The following is a 14,255-nucleotide window of genomic DNA, read 5'->3' as shown; positions in this document are numbered from 1 at the left end:
AGATAGCTGACAGCCAGAAGGGGCTAGCCTGGAAAGCTGTTGCTCAGCCTCATCGGCCCATGGCACTGCTCGTACAGAGGCACAGAGACTGGGGCTGCTTGCTTGTTTTGCACCTCAAACTTCAAACGTAGACTGGAAATGGGGAGGTCCCTGCCAGTCTCCTTTCCCAGCCCTGCTCTGAGAATGTGAACGTCTGCAGATAGCTGGCAGCCAGAAGGGGCTAGCCTGGAAAGCTGTTGCTCAGCCTCATCTGCCCATGGCACTGCTCGCACATAGGCATAGAGAGTGGGGCTGCTTGCTTGTCTTGCCACCTCAAACTTCCAACGTAGACTGGAAATGGGGGGGGTCCCTGCCAGGTTCTTTTCGCAGCCCTGCTCCGAAAATGCGAACGACTGCAGATAGTTGGCAGCCAGAAAGAGCTGGCGTGGAAAGCTGTTGCTCAGCCTCATCTGCCAATGGCACTGCTCGCAGAGAGTCACAGAGAGTGGGGCTGCTTGCTTGTCTTGCCAACTGAAACTTGAAACGTAAATTATGTTCTTCCTGCTGGGCGGCTTCGGTAGCCCTGCTCTGAGAATGCGAACGTCTGCAGATAGCTGGCTGCCAGAAAGGGCTGGCCTGGAAAGCTGTTGCTCAGCCTCATCTGCCCATGGCACTGCTCGCACAGAGGCACAGAGACTGGGGCTGCTTGCTTGTCTTGACACCTCAAACTTCAAACGTAGACTGGAAATGGGGAGGTCCCTGCCAGGCTCCTTTCGTAGCCCTGCTCTGAGAAAGCTAACGTCTGCAGATAGTTGTCAGCCAGAAGAGGCTAGCCTGGAAAGCTGTTGCTCAGCCTCATGTGCTCATGGCACTGCTCGCACAGAGACACAGAGACTGGGGTTGCTTGCTTGTGTTGCCACCTCAAACTTCAAACGTAACTTATGTTCTCTGTCCTGGGCGCCTCCGGTAGCCCTGCTCTGAGAATGCGAACGTCTGCAGATAGCTGACAGCCAGAAGAGGCTAGCCTGGAAAGCTGTTGCTCAGCCTCATCGGCCCATGGCACTGCTCGTACAGAGGCACAGAGACTGGGGCTGCTTGCTTGTTTTGCACCTCAAACTTCAAATGTAGACTGGAAATGGGGAGGTCCCTGCCAGGCTCCCTTCCCAGCCCTGCTCCAAAAATGCGAACGTCTGCACATAGCTGGCAGCCAGAAGGAGCTAGCCTGGAAAGCTGTTGCTCAGCCTCATCTGCCCATGGCACTGCTCGCACAGAGGCACAGAGACTGGGGCTGCTTGCTTGTCTTGCCACCTCAAACTTCTAAAGCATCTTATGTTGTCCGTGCACTGCGCCTCCGGTAGCCCTACTCTGAGAATGTGAACGTCTGCAGATAGCTGGCAGCCAGAAGGGGCTAGCCTGGAAAGTGTTGCTCAGCCTCGTCTGCGCATAGCACTGCTCGCACAGAAACACAGAGACTGGGGCTGCTTGCTTGTCTTACCACCTCAAACTTCCAACGTAAACTGGATATGGGGGGGTCCCTGCCAGCCTCCTTTCCCAGCCCTGCTCTGAGAATGTGAACGTCTGGAGATAGCTGGCAGCCAGAAGGGGCTAGCCTGGAAAGCTGTTGCTCAGCCTCATCTGCCCATGGCACTGCTCACACAGCGGCACAGAACCTGAGGCTGCTTGCTTGTCTTGTCACCTCAAACTTCAAACGTTGACTGGAAATGAGGGGTACCTGCCAGGATACTTTCGCAGCCCTGCTCCGAAAATGCGAACGTCTGCAGATAGCTGGCAGCCAGAAGGGGCTAGCCTGGAAAGCTGTTGCTCAGCCTCGTCTGCGCATAGCACTGCTCGCACAGAGACACAGAGACCGGGGGTGCTTGCTTGTGTTGCCACCTCAAACTTCAAGCGTAACTTATGTTCTCTGTCCTGGGCGCCTCCGGTAGCCCTGCTCTGAGAATGCGAATGTCTCCAGATAGCTGGCAGCCAGAAGGAGCTAGCCTGGAAAGCTGTTGCTCAGCCTCATGTGCCCATGGCACTGCTCGCACAGAGGCACAGAGAGTGCGGCTGCTTGCTTGTCTTGCCACCTCAAACTTCAAACGTAACTTATGTTCTCTGTCCTGGGCGCCTCCGGTAGCCCTGCTCTGAGAATGCGAACGTCTGCAGATAGCTGGCAGACAGAAGGAGCTAGCCTGGAAAGCTGTTGCTCAGCCTCATCTGCCCATGGAACTGGTCACACAGAGGCACAGAGGCTGGGGCTGCTTGCTTGTCTTGTCACCTCAAACTTCAAACGTTGACTGGAAATGGGGGGTACCTGCCAGAATACTTTCGCAGCCCTGCTCCGAAAATGCGAACGTCTGCAGATAGCTGGCAGCCTGAAGGGGCTAGCCTGGAAAGCTGTTGCTCAGCCTCATCTGCCCATGGCACTGCTTGCACAGAGGCACAGAGACTGGGGCTGCTTGCTTGTCTTGCCACCTCAAATTTCAAACGTAGACTGGAAATGTGGGGGTCCCTGTTAGGCTTCTTTTCCAGCCCTGCTCCGAAAATGCGAACGTCTGCAGATAGCTTTCAGCCAGAAGAGGCTAGCCTGGAAAGCTGTTGCTCAGCCTCATCTGCCCATGGCACTGCTCGCACAGAGGCACATAGACTGGGGCTGCTTGCTTCTCTTGCAACTTCAAACTTCAAACGTATCTTATGTTGTCCGTGCTGGGCGCCTCCGGTAGCCCTGCTCTGAGAATGCGAACGTCTGCAGATAGCTGGCAGAAAGAAGGGGCTAGCCTGGAAAGCTGTTGCTCAGCCTCATCTGCCCATGGCACTGCTCACACAGAGGCACAGAGACTGGGGCTGCTTGTTTGTCTTGCCACCTCAAACTTCCAACGTAGACTCGAAATGGGGAGGTCCCTGCCAGGCTCCTTTCGCAGCCCTGCTCCGAAAATGCGAACGTCTGCAGATAGCTGGCAGCCAGAAGGGGCTAGCCTGGAAAGCTGTTGCTCAGCCTCATCTGTCCATGGCACTGCTCACACAGAGGCACAGAAGCTGGGGCTGCTTGCTTGTCTTGTCACCTTAAACTTCAAACGTTGACTGGAAATGGGGGGTACCTGCCAGAATACTTTCGCAGCCCTGCTCCGAAAATGCGAACGTCTGCAGATAGCTGGCAGCCTGAAGGGGCTAGCCTGGAAAGCTGTTGCTCAGCCTCATCTGCCCATGGCACTGCTCGCACAGAGGCACAGAGACTGGGGCTGCTTGCTTGTCTTGCCACCTCAAATTTCAAACGTAGACTGGAAATCTGGGTGTCCCTGTTAGGCTCCTTTCCCAGCCCTGCTCCGAAAATGCAAACGTCTGCAGATAGATGGCAGCCAGAAGGGGCTAGCCTGGAAAGCTGTTGCTCAGCCTCATCTGCCCATGGCACTGCTCGCACAGAGGCACATAGACTGGGGCTGCTTGCTTCTGTTGCAACTTCAGACTTCAAAAGTATCTCATGTTGTCCGTGCTGGGCGCCTCCGGTAGGCCTGCTCTTAGAATGCGAACGTCTGCAGAGAGCTGGCAGCCAGAAGGGGCTAGCCTGGAAAGCTGTTGCTCAGCCTCATCTGCCCATGGCACTGCTCGCACATAGGCACAGAGAGTGGGGCTGCTTGCTTGTCTTGCCAACTGAAACTTGAAACGTAAATTATGTTCTCCCTGCTGGGCGGATTCGGTAGCCCTGCTCTGAGAATGCGAACGTCTGCAGATAGCTGGCAGCCAGAAAGGGCTAGCCTGGAAAGCTTTTGCTCAGCCTCATCTGCCCATGGCACTGCTCACACAGAGGCACAGAGACTGGGGCTGCTTGCTTGTCTTGCCACCTCAAACTTCCAACGTAGACTGGAAATGGGGGGGGTCCCTGCCACGCTCCTTTGGCAGCCCTGCTCCAAAAATGCGAACGTCTGCAGATAGCTGGCAGCCAGAAGGGGCTAGCCTGGAAAGCTGTTGCTCAGCCTCATCTGCCCATGGCACTGCTCGCACAGAGGCACAGAGACTGGGGATGCTTGCTTGTCTTGCCACCTCAAACTTCAAACGTAGACTGGAAATGGGGGGGTCCCTGCCAGGTTCCTTTAACAGCCCTGCTCCGAAAATGCGAACGTCTGCAGATAGCTAACAGCCAGAAGGGGCTAGCCTGGAAAGCTGTTGCTCAGCCTCTTCTGCCCATGGCACTGCTCGCACGGATGCACAGAGACTGGGGCTGCTTGCTTGTCTTGCCACCTCAAAGTTCTAAAGCATCTTATGTTGTCCGTGCACTGCGCCTCCGGTAGCCCTGCTCTGAGAATGTGAACGTTTGCAGATAGCTGGCAGCCAGAAGGGGCTAGCCTGGAAAGTGTTGCTCAGCCTCGTCTGCGCATAGCACTGCTCGCACAGAGACACAGAGACTGGGGATGCTTGCTTGTCTTGCCACCTCAAAATTCCAACGTAGACTGGAAATGGGGGGGTCCCTGCCAGGCTCCTTTCCCAGCCCTGCTCTGAGAATGTGAACGTCTGCAGATAGCTGGCAGGCAGAAGGGGCTAGCCTGGAAAGCTGTTGCTCAGCCTCATCTGCCCATGGCACTGCTCGCACAGAAGCACAGAATTTGGGGCTGCTTGATTCTCTTGCAACTTCAAACTTCAAACGTATCTTATGTTTTTCCGTGCTGGGCGCCTCCGGTAGGCCTGCTCTTAGAATGCGAACGTCTGCCGAGAGCTGGCAGCCAGAAGGGGCTAGCCTGGAAAGCTGTTGCTCAGCCTCATCTGCCCATGGCACTGCTCGCACATAGGCACAGAGAGTGGGGCTGCTTGCTTGTCTTGCCACTTCAAACTTCCAACGTAGAATGGAAATGGGGGGGTCCCTGCCAGGTTCTTTTCGCAGCCCTGCTCCGAAAATGCGAACGTCTGAAGATAGCTGGCAGCCAGAAATGGCTAGCCTGGAAAGCTGTTGCTCAACCTCATCTGCCCATGGCACTGCTCGCACAGAGGCACAGAGACTGGGGCTGCTTGCTTGTCTTGCCGACTGAAACTTGAAACGTAAATTATGTTCTCCGTGCTGGGCGCCTTCGGTAGCCCTGCTCTGAGAATGCGAACGTCTGCAGATAGCTGGCAGCCAGAAGGGGCTAGCCTGGAAAGCTGTTGCTCAGCCTCATCTGCACACGGCACTGCTCGCACAGAGACACAGAACCTGGGGCTGCTTGCTTGTCTTGCCACCTCAAACTTCCAACGTAGACTGGAAATGGGGGGGGTACCTGCCAGGATACTTTCCCAGCCCTACTCCGAAAATGCGAACGTCTGCAGATAGCTGGCAGCCAGAAGAGGCTAGCCTGGAAAGCTGTTGCTCAGCCTCATCTGCCCATGGCACTGCTCGCACACAGGCACAGAAACTGGGGCTGCTTGCTTGTCTTGCACCTCAAACTTCAAACGTAGACTGGAAATGGGGAGGTCCCTGCCAGTCTCCTTTCCCAGCCCTGTTCTGAGAATGTGAACGTCTGCAGATAGCTGGCAGCCAGAAGGGGCTAGCCTGGAAAGCTGTTGCTCAGCCTCATCTGCCCATGGCACTGCTCGCACATAGGCATAGAGAGTGGGGCTGCTTGCTTGTCTTGCCACCTCAAACTTCCAAGGTAGACTGGAAATGGGGGGGGTCCCTGCCAGGTTCTTTTCGCAGCCCTGCTCCGAAAATGCGAACAACTGCAGATAGTTGGCAGCCAGAAAGAGCTGGCGTGGAAAGCTATAGCTCAGCCTCATCTGCCAATGGCACTGCTCGCAGAGAGTCACAGAGAGAGGGGCTGCTTGCTTGTCTTGCCAACTGAAACTTGAAACGTAAATTATGTTCTCCCTGCTGGGCGGCTTCGGTAGCCCTGCTCTGAGAATGCGAATGTCTGCAGATAGCTGGCTGCCAGAAAGGGCTGGCCTGGAAAGCTGTTGCTCAGCCTCATCTGCCCATGGCACTGCTCGCACAGAGGCACAGAGACTGGGGCTGCTTGCTTGTCTTGCCACCTCAAACTTCTAAAGCATCTTATGTTGTCCATGCAGGGCGCCTCCGGTAGCCCTACTCTGAGAATGCGAACGTCTGCAGATAGCTGGTAGCCAGAAGGGGCTAGCCTGGAAAGCTGTTGCTCAGCCTCATCTGCCCATGGCACTGCTCGCACAGAGGCACAGAGACTGGGGCTGCTTGCTTGTCTTGACACCTCAAACTTCAAACGTAGACTGGAAATGGGGAGGTCCCTGCCAGGCTCCTTTCGTAGCCCTGCTCTGAGAAAGCTAACGTCTGCAGATAGTTGTCAGCCAGAAGAGGCTAGCCTGGAAAGCTGTTGCTCAGCCTCATGTGCTCATGGCACTGCTCGCACAGAGGCACAGAGACTGGGGCTGCTTGCTTGTTTTGCCACCTCAAACTTCTGAAGCATCTTATGTTCTCTGTCCTGGGCGCCTCCGGTAGCCCTGCTCTGAGAATGCGAACGTCTGCAGATAGCTGGCAGCCAGAAGGTGCTAGCCTGGAAAGCTGTTGCTCAGCCTCATCTGCCCATGGCACTGCTCACACAGAGGCACAGAACCTGGGGCTGCTTGCTTGTCTTGCCACCTCAAACTTCAAACGTTGACTGGAAATGAGGGGTACCTGCCAGGATACTTTCGCAGCCCTGCTCCGAAAATGCGAACGTCTGCAGATATCTGGCAGCCAGGAAGGGCTAGCCTGCAAAGCTGTTGCTCAGCCTCATCTGCCCATGGCACTGCTCACACAGAGGCACAGAGACTGGGGCTGCTTGCTTGTCTTGCCACCTCAAACTTCAAACATAGACTGGAAATGGGGGGGTCCCTGCCACGCTCCTTTGGCAGCCCTGCTCCAAAAATGCGAACGTCTGCAGATTGCTGGCAGCCAGAAAGGGCTAGCCTGGAAAGCTGTTGCTCAGCCTCATCTGCCCATGGCATGGCTCGCACAGAGGCACAGAGACTGGGGCTGCTTGCTTGTCTTGCCACCTCAAACTTGAAACGTAACTTATGTTGTCCGTGCCTTGGGCCTCCGGTAGCCCTGCTCTGAGAATGCGAACGTCTGCAGATAGCTGGCAGCCAGATGGGGCTAGCCTGGAAAGCTGTTGCTCATCCTCATCTGCACACGGCACTGCTCGCACAGAGGCACAGACACTGGAGCTGCTTGCTTGTCTTGCCACCTCAAACTTCCAACGTAGACTGGAAACTGGGGGGTACCTGCCAGGATACTTTCCCAGCCCTGCTCCGAAAATGCGAACGTCTGCAGATAGCTGACAGCCAGAAGGGGCTAGCCTGGAAAGCTGTTGCTCAGCCTCATCGGCCCATGGCACTGCTCGTACAGAGGCACAGAGACTGGGGCTGCTTGCTTGTTTTGCACCTCAAACTTCAAACGTAGACTGGAAATGGGGAGGTCCCTGCCAGTCTCCTTTCCCAGCCCTGCTCTGAGAATGTGAACGTCTGCAGATAGCTGGCAGCCAGAAGGGGCTAGCCTGGAAAGCTGTTGCTCAGCCTCATCTGCCCATGGCACTGCTCGCACATAGGCATAGAGAGTGGGGCTGCTTGCTTGTCTTGCCACCTCAAACTTCCAACGTAGACTGGAAATGGGGGGGGTCCCTGCCAGGTTCTTTTCGCAGCCCTGCTCCGAAAATGCGAACGACTGCAGATAGTTGGCAGCCAGAAAGAGCTGGCGTGGAAAGCTGTTGCTCAGCCTCATCTGCCAATGGCACTGCTCGCAGAGAGTCACAGAGAGTGGGGCTGCTTGCTTGTCTTGCCAACTGAAACTTGAAACGTAAATTATGTTCTTCCTGCTGGGCGGCTTCGGTAGCCCTGCTCTGAGAATGCGAACGTCTGCAGATAGCTGGCTGCCAGAAAGGGCTGGCCTGGAAAGCTGTTGCTCAGCCTCATCTGCCCATGGCACTGCTCGCACAGAGGCACAGAGACTGGGGCTGCTTGCTTGTCTTGACACCTCAAACTTCAAACGTAGACTGGAAATGGGGAGGTCCCTGCCAGGCTCCTTTCGTAGCCCTGCTCTGAGAAAGCTAACGTCTGCAGATAGTTGTCAGCCAGAAGAGGCTAGCCTGGAAAGCTGTTGCTCAGCCTCATGTGCTCATGGCACTGCTCGCACAGAGACACAGAGACTGGGGCTGCTTGCTTGTGTTGCCACCTCAAACTTCAAACGTAACTTATGTTCTCTGTCCTGGGCGCCTCCGGTAGCCCTGCTCTGAGAATGCGAACGTCTGCAGATAGCTGACAGCCAGAAGAGGCTAGCCTGGAAAGCTGTTGCTCAGCCTCATCGGCCCATGGCACTGCTCGTACAGAGTCACAGAGACTGGGGCTGCTTGCTTGTTTTGCACCTCAAACTTCAAATGTAGACTGGAAATGGGGAGGTCCCTGCCAGGCTCCCTTCCCAGCCCTGCTCCAAAAATGCGAACGTCTGCAGATAGCTGGCAGCCAGAAGGAGCTAGCCTGGAAAGCTGTTGCTCAGCCTCATCTGCCCATGGCACTGCTCGCACAGAGGCACAGAGACTGGGGCTGCTTGCTTGTCTTGCCACCTCAAACTTCTAAAGCATCTTATGTTGTCCGTGCACTGCGCCTCCGGTAGCCCTACTCTGAGAATGTGAACGTCTGGAGATAGCTGGCAGCCAGAAGGGGCTAGCCTGGAAAGTGTTGCTCAGCCTCGTCTGCGCATAGCACTGCTCGCACAGAAACACAGAGACTGGGGCTGCTTGCTTGTCTTACCACCTCAAACTTCCAACGTAAACTGGATATGGGGGGGTCCCTGCCAGTCTCCTTTCCCAGCCCTGCTCTGAGAATGTGAACGTCTGGAGATAGCTGGCAGCCAGAAGGGGCTAGCCTGGAAAGCTGTTGCTCAGCCTCATCTGCCCATGGCACTGCTCACACAGCGGCACAGAACCTGAGGCTGCTTGCTTGTCTTGCCACCTCAAACTTCAAACGTTGACTGGAAATGAGGGGTACCTGCCAGGATACTTTCGCAGCCCTACTCCGAAAATGCGAACGTCTGCAGATAGCTGGCAGCCAGAAGGGGCTAGCCTGGAAAGCTGTTGCTCAGCCTCGTCTGCGCATAGCACTGCTCGCACAGAGACACAGAGACCGGGGGTGCTTGCTTGTGTTGCCACCTCAAACTTCAAGCGTAACTTATGTTCTCTGTCCTGGGCGCCTCCGGTAGCCCTGCTCTGAGAATGCGAATGTCTCCAGATAGCTGGCAGCCAGAAGGAGCTAGCCTGGAAAGCTGTTGCTCAGCCTCATGTGCCCATGGCACTGCTCGCACAGAGGCACAGAGAGTGCGGCTGCTTGCTTGTCTTGCCACCTCAAACTTCAAACGTAACTTATGTTCTCTGTCCTGGGCGCCTCCGGTAGCCCTGCTCTGAGAATGCGAACGTCTGCAGATAGCTGGCAGACAGAAGGAGCTAGCCTGGAAAGCTGTTGCTCAGCCTCATCTGTCCATGGCACTGCTCACACAGAGGCACAGAAGCTGGGGCTGCTTGCTTGTCTTGCCACCTCAAACTTCAAACGTTGACTGGAAATGGGGGGTACCTGCCAGAATACTTTCGCAGCCCTGCTCCGAAAATGCGAACGTCTGCAGATAGCTGGCAGCCTGAAGGGGCTATCCTGGAAAGCTGTTGCTCAGCCTCATCTGCCCATGGCACTGCTCGCACAGAGGCACAGAGACTGGGGCTGCTTGCTTGTCTTGCCACCTCAAATTTCAAACGTAGACTGGAAATCTGGGTGTCCCTGTTAGGCTCCTTTCCCAGCCCTGCTCCGAAAATGCAAACGTCTGCAGATAGATGGCAGCCAGAAGGGGCTAGCCTGGAAAGCTGTTGCTCAGCCTCATCTGCCCATGGCACTGCTCGCACAGAGGCACATAGACTGGGGCTGCTTGCTTCTGTTGCAACTTCAAACTTCAAAAGTATCTTATGTTGTCCGTGCTGGCCGCCTCCGGTAGCCCTGCTCTTAGAATGCGAACGTCTGCAGAGAGCTGGCAGGCAGAAGGGGCTAGCCTGGAAAGCTGTTGCTCAACCTCATCTGCCCATGGCACTGCTCGCACAGAGGCACAGAGACTGGGGCTGCTTGCTTGTCTTGTCGACTGAAACTTGAAACGTAAATTATGTCCTCCGTGCTGGGCGCCTCCGGTAGCCCTGCTCTGAAAATGCGAACGTCTGCAGATAGCTGGCAGCCAGAAGGGGCTAGCCTGGAAAGCTGTTGCTCAGCCTCATCTGCCCATGGCACTGCTCACACAGAGGCACAGAGACTGGGGGTGCTTGCTTGTCTTGCCACCTCAAACTTCCAACGTAGACTCGAAATGCGGAGGTCCCTGCCAGGCTCCTTTCGTAGCACTGCTCTGAGAATGTGAACGTCTGCAGATAGCTGGCAGCCAGAAGGGGCTAGCCTGGAAAGCTGTTGCACAGCCTCATCTGCCCATGGCACTGCTCGCACAGAGGCAGAGAAACTGGGTCTGTTTGCTTGTCTTGCACCTCAAACTTCAAACGTAGACTGGAAATGGGGAGGTCCGTGCCAGGCTCCTTTCCCAGCCCTGCACCGAAAATAAAAACGTCTGCAGATAGCTGGCAGCCAGAAGGGGCTAGCCTGGAAAGCTGTTGCTCAGCGTCATCTGCCCATGGCACTGCTCGCACAGAGGCACAGAGACTGGGGCTGCTTGCTTGTCTTGCCACCTCAAACTTCTAAAGCATCTTATGTTTTCCGTGCACTGCTCCTCCGGTAGCCCTACTCTGAGAATGTGAACGTCTGCAGAGAGCTGACAACCAGAAGGGGCTAGCCTGGAAAGTGTTGCTCAGCCTCGTCTGCGCATAGCACTGCTCGCACAGAGACACAGAGACTGGGGCTGCTTGCTTGTCTTGCCACCTCAAACTTCCAACGTAGACTGGAAATGGGGGGGTCCCTGCCAGGCTCCTTTCCCAGCCCTGCTCCGAAAATGCGAACGTCTGCAGATAGCTGGCAGCCAGAAAGGGCTGGCCTGGAAAGCTATTGCTCAGCCTCATCTGCCCATGGCACTGCTCGCACAGAGACACAGAGACTGGGTCTGCTTGCTTGTTTTTCCACCTCAAACTTGAAACGTAACTTATGTTGTCCGTGCCTTGGGCCTCCGGTAGCCCTACTCTGAGAATGCGAACGTCTGCAGATAGCTGGCAGCCAGAAGGGGCTAGCCTGGAAAGCTGTTGCTCAGCCTCATCTGCCCATGGCACTGCTCGCACAGAGGCACAGAGACTGGGGCTGCTTGCTTGTCTTGCACCTCAAACTTCAAACGTAGAATGGAAATGGGGAGGTCAGTGCCAGGCTCCTTTCCCAGCTCTGCTCCGTAAATGCGAACGTCTGCAGATAGCTGGCAGCCAGAAGGGGCTAGCCTGGAAAGCTGTTGCTCAGCCTCATCTGCCCATGGCACTGCTCGCACAGAGGCACAGAGACTGGGGCTGCTTGCTTGTCTTGACACCTCAAACTTCAAACGTAGACTGGAAATGGGGAGGTCCCTGCCAGGCTCCTTTCGTAGCCCTGCTCTGAGAAAGCTAACGTCTGCAGATAGTTGTCAGCCAGAAGAGGCTAGCCTGGAAAGCTGTTGCTCAGCCTCATGTGCTCATGGCACTGCTCGCACAGAGGCACAGAGACTGGGGCTGCTTGCTTGTTTTGCCACCTCAAACTTCTGAAGCATCTTATGTTGTCCGTGCAGGGCGCATCCGGTAGCCCTACTTTGAGAATGCGAACGTCTGCAGATAGCTGGCAGGCAGAAGGGGCTAGCCTGGAAAGCTCTTCCTCAGCCTCGTCTGCGCATAGCACTGCTCGCACAGAGACACAGAGACTGGGGCTGCTTGCTTGTCTTGCCACCTCAAACTTCAAACGTAACTTATGTTCTCTGTCCTGGGCGCCTCCGGTAGCCCTGCTCTGAGAATGCGAACGTCTGCAGATAGCTGACAGCCAGAAGGGGCTAGCCTGGAAAGCTGTTGCTCAGCCTCATCAGCCCATGGCACTGCTCGTACAGAGGCACAGAGACTGGGGCTGCTTGCTTGTTTTGCACCTCAAACTTCAAACGTAGACTGGAAATGGGGAGGTCCCTGCCAGGCTCCTTTCCCAGCCCTGCTCCAAAAATGCGAACGTCTGCAGATAGCTGGCAGCCAGAAGGAGCTAGCCTGGAAAGCTGTTGCTCAGCCTCATCTGCCCATGGCACTGATCGCACAGAGGCACAGAGACTGGGGCTGCTTGCTTGTCTTGCCACATCAAACTTGAAACGTAACTTATGTTGTCCGTGCCTTGGGCCTCCGGTAGCCCTGCTCTGAGAATGCGAACGTCTGCAGATAGCTGGCAGCCAGAAGGGGCTAGCCTGGAAAGCTGTTGCTCAGCCTCATCTGCGCATGGCACTGCTCGCACAGAGGCACAGAGACTGGGGCTGCTTGCTTGTCTTGCACCTCAAACTTCAAACGTAGAATGGAAATAGGGCGGGTTCCTGCCACGCTGCTTTGGCAGCCCTGCTCTGAGAATGCGAACGTCTGCAGATAGCTGGCAGCCGGAAAGGGCTGGCCTGGAAAGCTGTACCTCAGCCTCATCTGCCCATGGCACTGCGCGCACAGAGGCACAGAGACTGGGGCTGCTTGCTTGGTTTTCCACCTCAAACTTGAAACGTAAGTTATGTTGTCCGTGCCTTGGGCCTCCGGTAGCCCTGCTCTGAGAATGCGAACGTCTGCAGATAGCTGGCAGCCAGAAGGGGCTAGCCTGGAAAGCTGTTGCTCAGCCTCATCTGCCCATGGCACTGCTCGCACAGAGGCACAGAAACTGTGGCTGTTTGCTTGTCTTGCATCTCAAACTTCAAACGTAGACTGGAAATGGGGAGGTCCCTGCCAGGCTCCTTTCACACCCCTCCTCTGAAAATGCGAACGTCTGCAGATAGCTGGCAGCCTGAAGGGGCTAGCCTGGAAAGCTGTTGCTCAGCCTCATCTGCCCATGGCACTGCTCGCACAGAGGCACAGAGACTGGGGCTGCTTGCTTGTCTTGCCACCTCAAATTTCAAACGTAGACTGGAAATCTGGGGGTCCCTGTTAGGCTCCTTTCCCAGCCCTGCTCCGAAAATGCAAACGTCTGCAGATAGCTGGCAGGCAGAAGGGGCTAGCCTGGAAAGCTGTTGCTCAGCCTCATCTGCCCATGGCACTGTTCGCACAGAGGCACAGACTTTGGGGCTGCTTGATTCTCTTGCAACTTCAGACTTCAAACGTATCTTATGTTGTCCGTGCTGGGCGCCTCCGGTAGGCCTGCTCTTAGAATGCGAACGTCTGCAGAGAGCTGGCAGCCAGAAGGGGCTAGCCTGGAAAGCTGTTGCTCAGCCTCATCTGCCCATGGCACTGCTCGCACATAGGCACAGAGAGTGGGGCTGCTTGCTTGTCTTGCCACCTCAAAGTTCTAAAGCATCTTATGTTGTCCGTGCACTGCGTCTCCGGTAGCCCTGCTCTGAGAATGTGAACGTTTGCAGATAGCTGGCAGCCAGAAGGGGCTAGCCAGTAAAGTGTTGCTCAGCCTTGTCTGCGCATAGCACTGCTCGCACAGAGGCACAGAGACTGGGGCTGCTTGTTTCTCTTGCAACTTCAAACTTCAAACTTATCTTATGTTGTCCGTGCTGGGCGCCTCCGGTAGCCCTGCTCTGAAAATGCGAACGTCTGCAGAGAGCCGGCAAACAGAAGGGGCTAGCCTGGAAAGCTCTTGCTCAACCTCATCTGCGCATGGCACTGCTCGCACAGAGGCACAGAGACTGGGGCTGCTTGCTTCTCTTGCCGACTGAAACTTGTAACATAAATTATGTTCTCCGTGCTGGGCGCCTTCGGTAGCCCTGCTCTGAGAATGCGAACGTCTGCAGATAGCTGGCAGCCAGAAGGGGCTAGCCTGGAAAGCTGTTGCTCAGCCTCATCTGCACACGGCACTGCTCGCACAGAGACACAGAACCTGGGGCTGCTTGCTTGTCTTGCCACCTCAAACTTCCAACGTAGACTGGAAATGGGGGGGGTACCTGCCAGGATACTTTCGCAGCCCTGCTCCGAAAATGCGAACGTCTGCAGATAGCTGGCAGCCAGAAGAGGCTAGCCTGGAAAGCTGTTGCTCAGCCTCATCTGCCCATGGCACTGCTCGCACAGAGGCACAGAACCTGGTGCTGCTTGCTTGTCTTGCACCTCAAACTTCAAACGTAGACTGGAAATGGGGAGGTCCCTGCCAGTCTCCTTTCCAGCCCTGCTCTGAGAATGTGAACGTCTGCAGATAGCTGGCAGCCAGAAGGGGCTAGCCTGGAAAGCTGT

This window comes from Opisthocomus hoazin, chromosome 35, assembly GCF_030867145.1.
Source record: "Opisthocomus hoazin isolate bOpiHoa1 chromosome 35, bOpiHoa1.hap1, whole genome shotgun sequence".
Lineage (NCBI taxonomy): Eukaryota > Metazoa > Chordata > Aves > Opisthocomiformes > Opisthocomidae > Opisthocomus > Opisthocomus hoazin.
Note: the sequence above shows the minus strand (reverse complement) of the source record.